Source organism: Heterodontus francisci, chromosome 15, assembly GCF_036365525.1.
Source record: "Heterodontus francisci isolate sHetFra1 chromosome 15, sHetFra1.hap1, whole genome shotgun sequence".
Classification (NCBI taxonomy): domain Eukaryota; kingdom Metazoa; phylum Chordata; class Chondrichthyes; order Heterodontiformes; family Heterodontidae; genus Heterodontus; species Heterodontus francisci.
In genome coordinates this window covers 42,696,292-42,710,626 of record NC_090385.1, presented here as the reverse complement: position 1 = coordinate 42,710,626, position 14,335 = coordinate 42,696,292, and the positions used below count along the sequence as shown (strand labels likewise).

At 43.5% G+C, this 14,335-nt stretch overlaps 1 protein-coding gene across 7 annotated transcripts in view; it reads right to left on the bottom strand.

Moving 5' to 3' along the window:
* Positions 1 to 14,335, bottom strand: part of stard8 (StAR related lipid transfer domain containing 8) — a 204,340-nt gene that overhangs the window by 156,046 nt on the left and 33,959 nt on the right. For 4 of the 7 annotated variants that reach the window (XM_068047464.1, XM_068047469.1, XM_068047470.1 and 1 more), the window contains exons 2-3: positions 7,606 to 7,693; positions 4,671 to 4,771 (exon numbers count right to left, since the gene is read on the bottom strand). The exons of 1 other annotated variant lie outside the window; for it this stretch is intronic. The gene's annotated coding sequence lies outside the window, so the exon portion shown is untranslated. The remainder of the gene's footprint in view (positions 1 to 4,670; positions 4,772 to 7,605; positions 7,694 to 14,335) is intronic. 2 more of the 7 variants (XM_068047466.1, XM_068047465.1) reach the window with 1 other exon arrangement.

Sequence of the window (14,335 nt, the reverse complement as noted above, 5' to 3'; positions counted from 1 at the left end):
TTCCTTCCTCAACCAACACTACCAAAAGCAGATTAATTTGTTATCTTCTCACTGTGCATGGAACATGACTGTTCTATTTCCCAGAATAATAAGTCATTGCACTTGCAAGGAATGCTTTGAGATATTTTAACATGGTAAGGTGTTCTATAAGTACAAGTATTTTTATTACCCTGCTAACAGGAGCATATCAGGATAAGCACTTTGTAACCAAATAGAAAAATGTAAAAGAATTAAAAAGCGAGATAGCCCCAAAATACACCAGTTTTAGATTATGCACATGTCAAGCTGAACCTGAAACATCAGCTATTAAGTGCAACTACACACTTGTATCTGAGCGACTTTTTTAAAAAAAATATTGGTTAGTCCCTTTAATCTCCTCCTGAAAGCTGTTCACTCATGTTTGAATACAACATACCATTAGTCTTCTTAATTGCCTGCTGCACCTACATATTAGTGATTTATTGAAGAGGAAACCCAGGCCCCTTTGTACATCTACACTTTCTAATCTCTTACCATTTAAGAAATACTCTGCACATCTATTTCTCCTACCAAAGTGGATAACCCCACATTTTTCCACATTATATTCCATCTGCCACGTTCCTGCCCACTAAGTAAGTCTGTCCAAATCCCCTTGAAGCCGCTTTGCATCTTCCTCACAACACACATATCCACCTAGTTTTGTGTCATCTGCGAACTTGGAAATATTACATTTGGTCCTCACATCAAAATCATTGATATATATTGTCTACAGCTGGGGCCCAAGTACAGATCCTTGCGGCACCCCACTAGACATAGCTTGCCAATGCGAGAATAACCCGTTGATGCCTACTCTGTTTTCTGCCTGTTAACCAATCCTTAATCCATGCTAGTATGTTACTTCCTATCCCATGTGTTTTAATTTTGCTAACCTACGTCCTGTAGGGGACTTTATCAAAAGCCTTCTGAAAATCCAAGTATACTACCACCACCCCTTTATCAATTCTGTTAGTAACATCCTCAAAAAACTCTAACAGGTTCGTCAAACATGATTTCCCATTCATAAATCCATGTTGACTATGCCCAATCAGATCATTATTACCCAAGTGTCCAATTATCACATCCTTTAGAATAGATTTGAATATTTTCCCTACTACTGATGTAAGGCTAACAGGTCTGTAGTTCTCTGTTTTCTCTCTCCCTCCCTTCTTAAATAGTGGAGTGACATTTGCAACCTTCCAATCTGCAGGAACCATTCCAGAATCTATAGAATTTTGGAAGATGATCACCAATGCATCCACTATCTCCATAGCTGCCTCTTCCATCACTGTGGGATGTAGAATATCAGGTCCCAGGGACTTATTAACCTTCAGCCCCATTAATATCTCTAATACAACCTTCTTACTAATAGTAATTTCCTTAAATTCCCTTGTATCTCTAATTCTAGGAGATTTCTTACATCTTCCTCAGTGAAGACAGACACAGTCATCATTTAGTTTCTCTGCCACTTCTCTATTCCACATTATAAATTCTCCTGAATCTGCCAGTAATGAACCCACATTTGTCTTAGCCAAACGTTTCCTTTTTATGTTCCTATAGAAGCTGTTACAATCCATTTTTATGTTTTTTGCTAGTTTACTTTCATATTCTATTCTCCCTTTCTTTATTAGTTTCTTGGTTCCCCTTTGCAGTGATGTAAAATCCTCCAAATCCTCAGGTTTACTGCTATTTCTGGCAACTTTATAGGTCTTTTCTTTAATCGTATACAATCCTTAACTTCCTTTGTTAGCTAGTATGTTTGCACAGCTTGAGAGGAGAACTTTGAGTTTCAAAAACCCTTCCGGAAACTTCCGTTTTAAACAGAGATGGTCACATGACATGCCTTCCTGTGCAACTCAGTTTGTGAATTGTGCCTTAGAAAGACAGTAACTGAACTCCAAGAAAGGACCCCTCTCTCTTTCCCCCCCCCCACCCCCCACCCCAACAAAGTCCCAGGGAAGCCTCAGTCGCAGGTACTCAGCCTCAAGACTACAGATTCTTAGTCAACAAACAGGGGACATGGGTAAAGCCCCTCTCCTGCCTTCCAGAACCAGAGAAGCAAGCCCAAATTGTGCACGTGGCCCAGCGAGGACTTCAAGACTTTAACTGAGACTCCATATTTAAATTCCATTTATTATGGACTTTACTTCAACCTCCCAATTCTGTTTATTCCTCTTTAATCTATTTGTGTGTGTGTGACTCTCGTATGAAAGAGAGCGTGGATGTGCAACAAATTTTAGTAATTTTAACCAGCTTAGAGTGATAAGGTTAATAAATCTTATTTAAACTCATGAAAACCTGTCTGGTTCATTTGCAATCATATTAGAGGAACAGGAGCAAGTGCTTACTGAGGTGGTAAGTTAAATCACTGTGTTTAAAAGATAAACCCTGTTGCAGTCAAACCAGAGCAGGGGCAAAAGGGCCTGAGACCCCTTCCTCGTCTGGTCATAACCTAGAACCTAACCCAATGCTTCTTCTATGTCTTCTAGTAACATAGCTAAGTTAGACAGTTGGCTACTGGGATTTTCTTGGGATTGATGTGGCCCTGATTCCTTGTGTTCAGTCATTAGATGGCCTTTCACCTGTGTTTTGCCACATTATAATGTATTAGGGCGGCACAGTGGCGCAGTGGTTAGCACTGCAGCCTCACAGCTCCAGGGACCCGGTTTCGATTCTGGGTACTGCCTGTGTGGAGTTTGCAAGTTCTCCCTGTGTCTGCGTGGGTTTTCCCCGGGTGCTCCGGTTTCCTCCCACAGCCAAAAGACTTGCAGGTGATAGGTAAATTGGCCGTTGTAAATTGCCCCTAGTGTAGGTAGGTGATAGGGAATATGGGATTACTGTAGGGTTAGTATAAATGGGTGGTTGTTGGTCGGCGCAGACTCGGTGGGCCGAAGGGCCTGTTTCAGTGCTGTATCTCTAATAAAAAAAAAATAATAAAATTACATTGTTGACCCTGCCAGTTTTCAGGCGCATCTGATCATTTGAGCCTAGGGGATGTAATTGGATACAATGTCATCTCCACCCAGTCTAGACAGCTGGGCATCCCTCAGCATGTCCAGTATTCTGCAAGGGAGCAAATTTCTCACCAGCAATAAAGCATTATATATTGGTTCCCTTCATCCAATAGTGCTTTTCATGACCTTGGGACAGCAAGAAGCACTATGCAGCCAATGAAGCACTTTTAAGATGTAGGCAATGCTGTACTGTAAACAAAATGTGGCAGCCAATCTGCACACAGCAAGGTCTCATAAACAGCAATAAGATACATAAACAAATAATCTGTTTGTGATGCTTGTTGAGAAAAATCTATTGGCCACAAAACCAGAAGAGCTTCCCTGCTCTTATTTAAATAATTCTGTGGGATTGTTTCATGTCCACCTGAGAGGCAGACAGGACTTTGGTTAAATGTCTTAGCCGATAGACAGCACCTCCAACAGTGCAGCATTCCCTCAGTACAGCACTGATATGCCAGTCTGGATTATATGCTCAAGTCTCTGGAGTGGGGCTTGAACCTTATGACTCAGTCAAGTACTACCACTGAGCCAAAGCTGTTGCTTGTTGAAGTTGAAGAGAGGCTGTTAGAACCCAAAGCCCTATACTTCCTCACCAGGAGTGTGAGCACTTTCAGGGGACCGTCATGTTTGAATTGCCACACACTGGGCTGAATTTTATGAGTCCACCGCAGTTTGCAGCGGCACACTTTAAGAACGACATGCATCCCGTGCGGATGCGCCATCCCTGAGCCCTCGTGATATTACATGCGAGGACTCATTTAAATAGAGGGGGCAGAGCGGCCGTCCCCGATGACGTAGAGGGGCTGACCTCCGCGACCCCAGCAATGGCGCCATTTTTAAAGGGCTTTAAGCCCTTACAAATATGTTTAATTTTTAAAGGGGAAATAGGAATGATTATAATTACAGATAAAAATAAGTGATGAAGGCCCTTCCATTGATTGTTCAAATACCCAAACTTCACCTCCCAACCTCCAATCTTTTGCCCTTCAACCCCTTCCCACCATCCCCACATCGAATAAAAATTGATTTCCCCGCTCCTCCACCCCCCTCACCCTGAAAATTTTATTCCTCCGCCCCTCCCCCCCCCCGACCCCCAACCAGGTTCTCACCCGGAACTCCATATGAAGTTCCAAAGGCGCCGCGGAGCACGAATGGAGTCTGTAATATCTGAGTGGGACGGCCACCGCCAGCAGGTAAGTTTATTTGTTCATCTACATATGCTGATGAAGGGCCCGCCACTAGGCGCGGGGGCCGCACTGAGGTCGCGGGTCGAGGCAGGCCTCTCCCTGCAACATTTTACCAGCCCCCACGCCACGACCCGTGCATCAAGGGGCCAGTAAAATTCAGCCCACTATGTTCAGATGCCAGTTATATAAAACTGCACAGATGTGTGCAATGGGGTCCCGGACACTTCCTCCTGAATGTAAGTCAAATGCTACTATGCACATAGCAACCCTCTTGTATGTTTAGAGTCTGAGAGACCTGAATCCCACAGCTCTGCAGCTGAGAAAGTACACAATCTGATTCTCCAGCTAGAAAAATCCTGTTTCTTCACTCCGATTACACGGTCCCACTCATTGATATTCTGTGTGGCAGACCCACCTTAAACTTACTGTCCAAATCTTTTTAGAATAGGTGTACCTGTGCTAATGTTTGTGACAGATGGAATGACTAATGAGAGTTCTGTGAAGTGTCAGTTTGTGGCCCATCTGCAGTAGGTTAGAGTGATTCTTGGAGGATGCCTATAGAAACAGAAAAGGAACATATGTTAGAATGCTGACACTCCTTTGCACTGTGCTTACATGCCTATTGTGTATCATGTGCTAAGAGTGTTGAGCTGTTGAATATTTAAGACCCAAACACCCACCTCCATCCCGCCATTTGTGTGAATAATTGCAAGTGCATCATATAGTTAGTTTCTTCAAGGAAGCTGACTGTGTGTCGACTCACCTTTACAAATGCTAATCCAACAATAGTTTCAGTTTTAAGTGATGATTGGAAAGTGTGTCAGTATTGGCATGTATTTGAAGCCATAAAAAAGCAGGAATGTTGTCTGAGTGCTTTGCATGTGGGCCTCAGTTGCAGTGCAACAGGTAAAAACAAAATAAAAGCAAAATACTGCAGATGCTGGAAATCTGAAATAAAAACAAGAAATGCTGGAAATACTCAGCAGGGCTGGCAGCATCTGTGGAGAGAGAAGCAGAGTTAACGTTTCAGGTCAGTGACCCTTCTTCAGAACTTAGGTTAAAAACAAAACTCTTTGTAGAATGCCTAATTTATACAGGGTCTAGAGAAATGCTGGCCAGCCTTATCTAGGCAGATTTCCTGAGGCTTCCAAACATTCATTTGCTTCCAGGTCCTCTGGATATTGGAGGCCATGTTAATCTGTTGCATCACTCCTCCCATTCAATCTACATGGCTTCCCAATAGGAGAAGTGCCAATCCTTCTTTTCCCTTTATGCTGCAGAATGATGGTGTTTCACAATATCACTGATTTTTTTTAATGCTATATGAAACTCAAAGATTTTGGGTCACAGATTTTCTGACTGCCTAACAAATGAATGCTCATCTTTAATTACAGCCGCAGGCCATTAAAAGTGGTAGTTGTGCAGGATTTCTACACCCGCCCGCCACCACCACCACCACCCCCACATCCCAATTATGTGATAATTATGTGATTTCCTGGGAGAAGGCTCAAAACACACAACAGGCTCAACATAAATAACTAGCAAGGCATGATCTGAAAGATTATGTAATATCAGCCATTTCAAACATGTAAGTGCAAAGTGTGTGGCCGTCTTAGCACTGGGACTGGAAATATATCCTTAAAATCAACACAATATTTACCAAATACCACCATTTTATCAATGCCGCACTGGAGATGATAGACTCCAATGGAATAGTTACAATCACATCCAGGTGTATGATTAGACATTTCTACTTCATACACTCAATTGAACTCTGCAGTCAGGCTAAGATAAATGCTTATCAGAAATGTGTAGATCATCCATAGAGTTAATTTTCTGTTGATGTTTGACTCTGGAATCCTTGCTGATTCTCTAAGTATAAAGCCAATTGGGATTATGAAAAATCAATTAACCTTTAAGATATTGAAGGCTGCTGTGCAACAAGGAGAGTTCTTGCACTTGTTGTTAGCTGTCTGACTGAAACATAAATCCAGCTTTCAGGCAAGTTTGACTTCAATTGAATGGGCCATTAAAGTTAAACAAGATAGCAATCTTTCTTTCAACTGCAGCCTGAACTGTTACTTGCTTTTAAACTGAAAACAATGGATTCCACAGCCTCACCCTCCTGGCTCTTCCAGGATGTACATACCATCTCTCTAATGCCATGCCACTTTATTATCACTGTAATTATCATTGCTGCTTCACCTTGCTAAGAGGGTGAAAGTCCACATACTTTCAATTCCCTTCACCCTAACCATACTGAAAAGTGGAAATCCAGACTTAAAGAAACATTTCCTTTGCCATGGGGAAGGCAGAAAAATATTTCTGTTTTCCTAATTCCTGCCCTCCTCTGCTGAATTTACTGGCTTGTAGCCCAGGAGCACTGAAGACACGTGGAGTACCCTTGTCTTATCCTTATTGAGACAACAATCCTTCTATGGACCAGACATAAAACCTCAGGCGACCCTGAGGCTAGTTTGTCCAAAAGAATCAGTTACATTCTGTGGTTGCCAACTGGGTCATTGGAAGAGACCCAGAATTTTAAACCTCTGAATCTTGATCTTCCTAAGCCAGCAGTTCCCACGCCAAGTTCACATGTGTGGCAGTTGGTACATCCAGTATAGCGAGAGCCTCCATACGGCGCATATGGGCCCCACCTAGAAGCCTGGATTTACCAAGAATCAGAAAAAAATTTAATTTCTCAAATGCAGCCAAGTTGGCTCCCTTGCTTAGAGAGCTAATCAAAGGAGAGCTTGGGTCAGGGGCATAGACATCACTCCCCAAAGATGAGCAGAGGCTGCAGTTTCTTCCTGAGGCTCCTGACATTGCAACAGCTCACAGCCGACTGGCCGGATGCTGATGAGCCCCCGTTCACAGAATGGGTAGGAAGTCGACCAGTGAGATTTAAATGAGCTCTAGCCTTTAAAATGGCCTGGCTCATTCTGCTGCCAGAAACACACTAATAGATACATCCATGCCATAATCTAAATTAATACTTCAGTACAGTACTACATTGTCAGGGATGCTGTCTTTTGGATGAAATGTTAAATAAAGCCCTTGTCTACTCTCTCGAATGAACATAAAAGTCCAAGGGCAGATTCAAAGAAGAGCAGGGGAGTTCTTCCAGTGTTCTGACCAACATTTAATGTCAATAAAGGCTATTTAACTATGGATGGCAATATGGTCAGACCCAATTTTGCCTTCGCTTGACAACCATCCAGGTGTACCTTCCAGAAGAGACCCCTGAACAATAATCAGGATTAGGAACACTGGTTAATTTTTGCCCCTTTCTAGTCCATGGACACTAGAGCAAATAGTCATACCCCAAGTCCCACTCGATTAAAGATCAAATAACTCATCCTAAACTATAGATCAAATTTGGGACCTACCTGATTGTATGGCTCAATATCACATCAGACTGTGCATTTCCCAATAAAAGCAGTACATGCTGGAAATATTCAGCAGGTCTAGCAGCAGCTGTGGAGAGAGAAAAAGAGTTGATGTTTCAGGTCTAAGACATTTCGCCAGAATTGTGAAGAGTTAGAAATGCAATAGGTTTTCAGCAAATGAAAAGGGAGAGGGCAGGAAAAAGAACAAATGGAAAGGGCTGTGACAGGGTGGAGGACAGGAGAGATTAAATAACAAATGTTTCATGGGACAAAGCCAAAGGGAGTTGGTAATGGGACAAGTCAAGAAACAAAAGATGCCATCGAGACATAACAGCTTAGGAGGAGGCCATTCGACCCATTAAGTCAATGTCAGCGCTCTACAGAGCAATCCAATCAGTCCCATTCCCCCACTCTATCCCTGTAGCCTTGCAAGCTTATTTCCCTTCAGTGCCCATCCAATTTCCTTTTGAAATCATTCATTGTCTCTGCTTCCACCACCCTCATAGGCAGCAAGTTCCAGGTCATTGCCACTCGCTGTGTAAAAACATTCTTCCAAATATGCCCCGACATCTCCTGCCCAAAACCTTAAATCTGTGTCCCCTAGTCCCTATACCATCAGCAAATTGAAACAGCTTTTCTTTGTCTACCTTATCCAAACCTGTCAACCTTGTACACCCCAATCAAATCTCCCCTCAATCTCCTTTACTCCAAGAAAAACAACCCCAGGTTCTCTAACCTAACCTTGTAGCTAAAATCACTCATCCCTGTGTTACAGCTAGGTGAGGAGGGGGATCTCAGGTTCCCCTTTCGCCCCTTCTCTCATTTGACTGCAATAGGGTTTATTCTTTTTAACACAGTGGTTGAGTTTACCACCTCAGTGAGTGCTTGCTCCTGTTTCTAAAAAAAGAACCAGACTGGTTTTCTTGAGTTTAAACAAGAATGGGGTAAGTTTATTACACTTAACACTGTAACCCAGTTTAAAATACTAACAATACGACACACACACAAACCACCCCCCCCCCCCCCCCCCCAACACCCACGAGGAAAACAGATTTGGTGGTTGTATTAAAGTCCAGAATAAATGGAATATAAAAACAGTATGTGAGTCCAATAGTCCTCAGCTGAAATTGGAGTCCTGAAGTCCTCACTGGGCCACATACACGGTGGTAGAACATAGAACAGTACAGGCCCTTCGGCCCACGATGTTGTGCCGAGCCTTTAACCTACCCTAAGATCAAACTACCTACATATCCTTCATTCTACTATCATCCATGTACCTATCCAAGAGTCATTTAAATGTCCATAATGTATCTGCTTCTACTACTACCGCTGGCAGTGCATTCCATGCACCCACCACTCTCTATGTAAAGAACCTACCTCTGACATCTCCCCTAAACCTTCCTCCAATCACCTTAAAATTATGCCCCCTGGTGATAGCCCTTTCCGCCCTGGGAAAAAGTCTCTGGCTATCCACTCTATCTATGCCTCTCATCATCTTGTACACCTCTATCAAGTCACCTCTCATCCTTCTTCGCTCTAATGAGAAAGGCCCTAGCTCCCTCAACCTTTCTTCATAAGACATGCCCTCCAGTCCAGGCAGCATCCTGGTAAATCTCCTCTGTACCTTCTCTAAAGCTTCCACATCCTTCCTATAATGAGGCGACCAGAACTGAACACAATATTCCAAGTATGGTCTAACCAGGGCTTTATAGAGCTGCAGCATAACCTCGCGGCTCTTAAACGCAATCCCCCTGTTAATGAAAGCCAACACCCCATACGCCTTCTTAACAACCCTATCAACTTGGGTGGCAACTTTGAGGGATCTATGGACGTGGACCCCAAGATCCCTCTGTTCCTCCACACTGCCAAGAATCCTGTCTTTAAGCCTGTATTCTGCATTCAAATTCGACCTTCCAAAATGAATCACTTCACACTTTTCCAGGTTGAACTCCATCTGCCACTTCTCAGCCCAGCTCTGCATCCTGTCAATGTCCCGTTGCAACCTACAACAGCCCTCCACACTATCCACAACTCCAGCAACCTTTGTGTCATCGGCAAACTTACTAACCCAGCCTTCCACTTCCTCATCCAAGTCATTTATAAAAATCACAAAGAGCAGAGGTCCCAGAACAGATCCCTGCGGAACACCACTGGTCACCGAGCTCCAGGCTGAATACTTCCCAATTACTACCACCCTCTGTCTTCTATGGGCCAGCCAATTCTGTATCCAGACAGCCAAATTTCCCTGTATCCCATGCCTCCTTACTTTCTGAATGAGCCTACCATGGGGAACCTTATCAAACGCCTTGCTAAAATCCATATACACCACATCCACTGCTCTTCCTTCATCAATGTGTTTTGTCACATCCTCAAAAGAATTCAATAAGGCTTGTGAGGCATGACCTGCCCCTCACAAAGCCATGCTGACTATCTCTAATCAAACTATGCTTTTCCAAATAATTATAAATCCTGTCTCTCAGAATCCTCTCCAATAATTTGCCCACCACCGACATAAGACTGACTGGTCTGTAATTCCCAGGGTTATCCCTATTCCCTTTCTTGAACAAGGGAATAACATTTGCCACCCTCCAATCATCTGGTACTACTCCAGTGGACAGTGAGGACGCAAAGATCATCGCCAAAGGCGCGGCAATCTCTTCCCTCGCTTCCCGTAATAACCTTGGGTATATCCGTCTGGCCCCGGGGACTTATCTATCCTCATGACTTTCAAAATTTCCAGCACATCCTCCTTCTTAACATCAACCTGTTCGAGCATATCAGCCTGTTTCACGCTGTCCTTACAAACGTCCAGGTCCCTCTCTCTAGTGAATACTGAAGCAAAGTATTCATTGAGGACCTCCCCTACCTCCTCCGACTCCAGGCACAAGTTCCCTCCACTATCCCTGATCGGCCCTACCCTCACTCTGGCCATCCTCTTGTTCCTCACATAAGTGTAGAACGCCTTGGGATTTTCCTTAATCCTACCCGCCAAGATTTTTTCATGTCCCCTTCTAGCTCTCCTAAGTCCATTCTTCAGTTCCTTCCTGGCTACCTTGTAACCCTCTAGAGCCCTGTCTGATCCTTGCTTCCTCAACCTTAAGTAAGCTTCCTCCTTCCTCTTGACTAGCTGTTCCACATCTCATTATCCAAGGTTCCTTCACCCTACCATCCCTTCCTTGCCTCATCGGGACAAACCTATCCAGCAGTCGCAGCAAGTGCTCCCTAAACAACCTCCACATTTCTGTCGTGCATTTCCCTGAGAACATCTGTTCCCAATTTAAGCTCCCCAGTTCCTGCCTAATAGCATTGTAATTCCCCCTCCCCCAATTAAATATGTTCCCATCCCGTCTGCTCCTGTCCCTCTCCATGACTATAGTAAAGGTCAGGGAGTTGTGATCACTATCACCGAAATGCTCTCCCACCGAGAGATCTGCCACCTGGCCTGGTTCGTTGCCAAGCACCAAATCCAATATAGCCTCCCCTCTAGTCGGCCTATCTACATATTGAGTCAGGAAACCTTCCTGGACACACCTGACAAAAACTGCTCCATCCAAACTATTTGCACTAAGGAGGTTCCAATCAATATTAGGGAAGTTGAAGTCACCCATGACAACAACCCTGTTACTTCTGCACCTTTCCAAAATCTGCCTCCCAATCTGTTCCTCAGTGTCTCTGTTGCTATTGGGGGGTCTATAGTAAACTCCCAATAAAGTGACTGCTCCTTTCCTGTTTCTGACTTCCACCCATACTGACTCAGTAGACAAACTCTCCTTGACGACCTCCCTTTCTGCAGCTGTGATACTATCCCTGATTAGCAATGCCACTCCCCCACCTCTTTTACCTCCCTCCCTATTCCTTTTGAAACATCTAAACTCCGGAACATCCAACATCCATTCCTGCCCCTGTGATATCCAAGTCTCCGTAATGACCACAACATCATAGCTCCAAGTACTGATCCATGCTCTAAGTTCATCACCCTTATTCATGACACTTCTTGCGTTAAAATAGACACATTTCAACCCATCATACTGGCTGCAACTTTGCCCTGTCAACTGTCTAACCTTCCTTGCAGACTCTCTGCACTCTGTATCTGCCTGCTCAACAGCTACCCCATCCACTGATCCGTAGCTCCGGTTCCCATCCCCCTGCCAAACTAGTTTAAACCCTCCCGAAGAGCTCTCGCAAACCTCCCGCCCAGGATATTGGTGCCCCTCCAGTTCAGGTGGTGGGCTTGCTTTGCTCAGGGATCCTGAAGGCAGAAGAGGGGGTTGATTCTCATCCCCTGGTTGCTGGCTGTGGCAGTCTGTGGGCTTGAGGGCGTTCCCAATCACAGCCGGATCTTCTCTTGATTCTTTCTGATGAAGAGAGCGAGAGCCTGCTTCGTTGATGGCTTTTCAATTACTGCTGTCTGTGTGACAAAGCTTACAGTTTCTCCAGAGCTGTGCAGGCAGTCACATGACTCTATCAAGCCCATTTGTTTTTAATGAGGTTTTTCTAGAATCTTCTGAGACTCAAGGTGCTACATGCCTCAAGATGTCCAGTCACACTTTTTGAGGGGGTTGGCCCTTTCAAAGTCAATGGGTGTCAATAAGGCCATTCTAGGTAATTCAATCACTGACAGCCAGCCATTGTTCTGGCTAGGCTGAGTGAGACTTTTCATCTCCAGTTTACTCTTCTGGTATTTCTAATGTAAATGATAGTGGCCATCTTGGCTGCCAGTTTTTTTAAAAAGTTACTTGTAGGATTTTTCCATTAAAAGTCTAATGTAAGGTTCCAACCAATGAAATTAATATTTCCCATTTGGGGTTTTCATGACACTTGGAACCATTCTGCTACAGCTTCTCTGCACCCTGTCATGCCCAGTAAAGGCAGATCCTACTCATAAGTTTAAACATGGACTGTATTCAGCATAGAATCTTCTAAAGCTGAATTTTCTTATTAAATGAACTGCAATGGACATTAAAATGCTGCATAAGATGGCTGCCAAAGGTCAGATGACTTTTGCAATTTCAGCCCAGACTCAGAGGTATCTCAAGCCTCAGGAAAGTTATTAATTGAATGTCTATGGGTGGAGTGCCTCCCTTGAACGGACATACCAAGTCGAAATCATTTGTGTTCTTACCCATAACTCAACATCTTTGGACTCCTAGAATCACTGTCTCTGAGCTCGAAACTTAACAAAAAGAGAGCTGTAAGAAACCAGTTAAATCATAAGTAGGTGTGATTGATCACCATCTATTCCTCATTGATACACAATGATTTTGAACTGCAAATCGTTCTGGGTGGGCAATAGAAATATTGCTCAAGTGATTACCCAACCAAAACTGATCACAGATATCAAATCTCATTACGCCAAGCTCCAGGGAGAGACTGAAGCAGTCTGCAAACAACAGCTGCAGAGACAGCAGCAAAGGCTAAACACCTATGCCTTAAAACTGGAGACTGCCACATCTTAAGGCCTCCAAGCCTGTTCCTTTTCAAATCCACCAGTACAGAAAACTGACCTCCTAGTAATAAGACTACAAGCAACTAACTTAATGACCTGCTGAAAATCCACCCCTTTGAGAGACTCCTGCAACGACTTCGATATATGACTCCAGCTATTGAATCCACCTAACTACACTTCAGGAGTGAAAGCTGCCTTTTCCCCAAGATGAGCCAAATCACATGACTCACAAACTATTCCTTTGTTTGTAATTTATAAAAGTGCACTCTCCTCTTTCATGGCTTTCTTTCTTGAGTGTGTGTGTGTGAGTGAGTGGTAAATGAGTGATGTTGCATCAGACTTTCGGGGTGAATGTGTGAATAAAAATAATTCTCTATTTCAAACCACGAAAAGCAAGCTGTTGGTTATTCACGTTGGCCATACACTCAGGGGTTAAGAAACTCACATATCTTCCTTTTCCAAAAAACACACTGAATACGGACAGTAAAGGGAAGGAAAGTGGGGTTTCAGTTCTCCCTCTCATCTGTCTGTAACAACCCTCTCAAGGACCCTCACATCCTTCCTAAAGCGTGGTGACCAGAACTGGATGCAATACTCTAGTTGTGGCCTAACCAAAGGTTTATAAAGGTTCAGCATAACTTCCCTGCTTTTGTACTCAATACCTCGATTTATGATGCCCAAGATCCCATATGCTTTGTTAACTATTCTCTATATGTCCTGCCACCTTCAAATTTTCTATGCACATGAACCCTGAGGTCCCTCTGTCCCTGCACACTCTTGAGAATTGTGCCATTAAGTTTATATTGCCTCTCCCTATCCCTTTGGCCAATATGCATTACCTCACCCTTCTCTGTATTAAATTCCATCTGCCACTTGTCTGCCCATTCTGCTGGCCTATCTATGTCCTGTTGTAGTCGATTGGTATTATCCTCACTGTCTGTTATTGGCAAATTTGGAAATTTTACTCTGTAATTCAAATATCTGTCATTTATACATATCAAAAAAGCAGTGGTCCTAGCACCAACACTTGGGGAACATTACTGTCTACCATTCTCCAGTTTGAAAAATAAGCACTTATCACGACTTGCTGTTTTCCGTCCTTAAGCCAATTTTTTATCCAAGCTGACACTGACCCTCCTATTCCATGAGCTTCAATTTTGTTAACCAGTCTTTTATGTTGTACTTTGTCAAATGCTTTCTTAAAATCCATACAGCCAACATCTATTACTTTTCCCTTCATCAACCTTCTCTATTAAGCCATCAAAAAAATCAATTAGATTAATC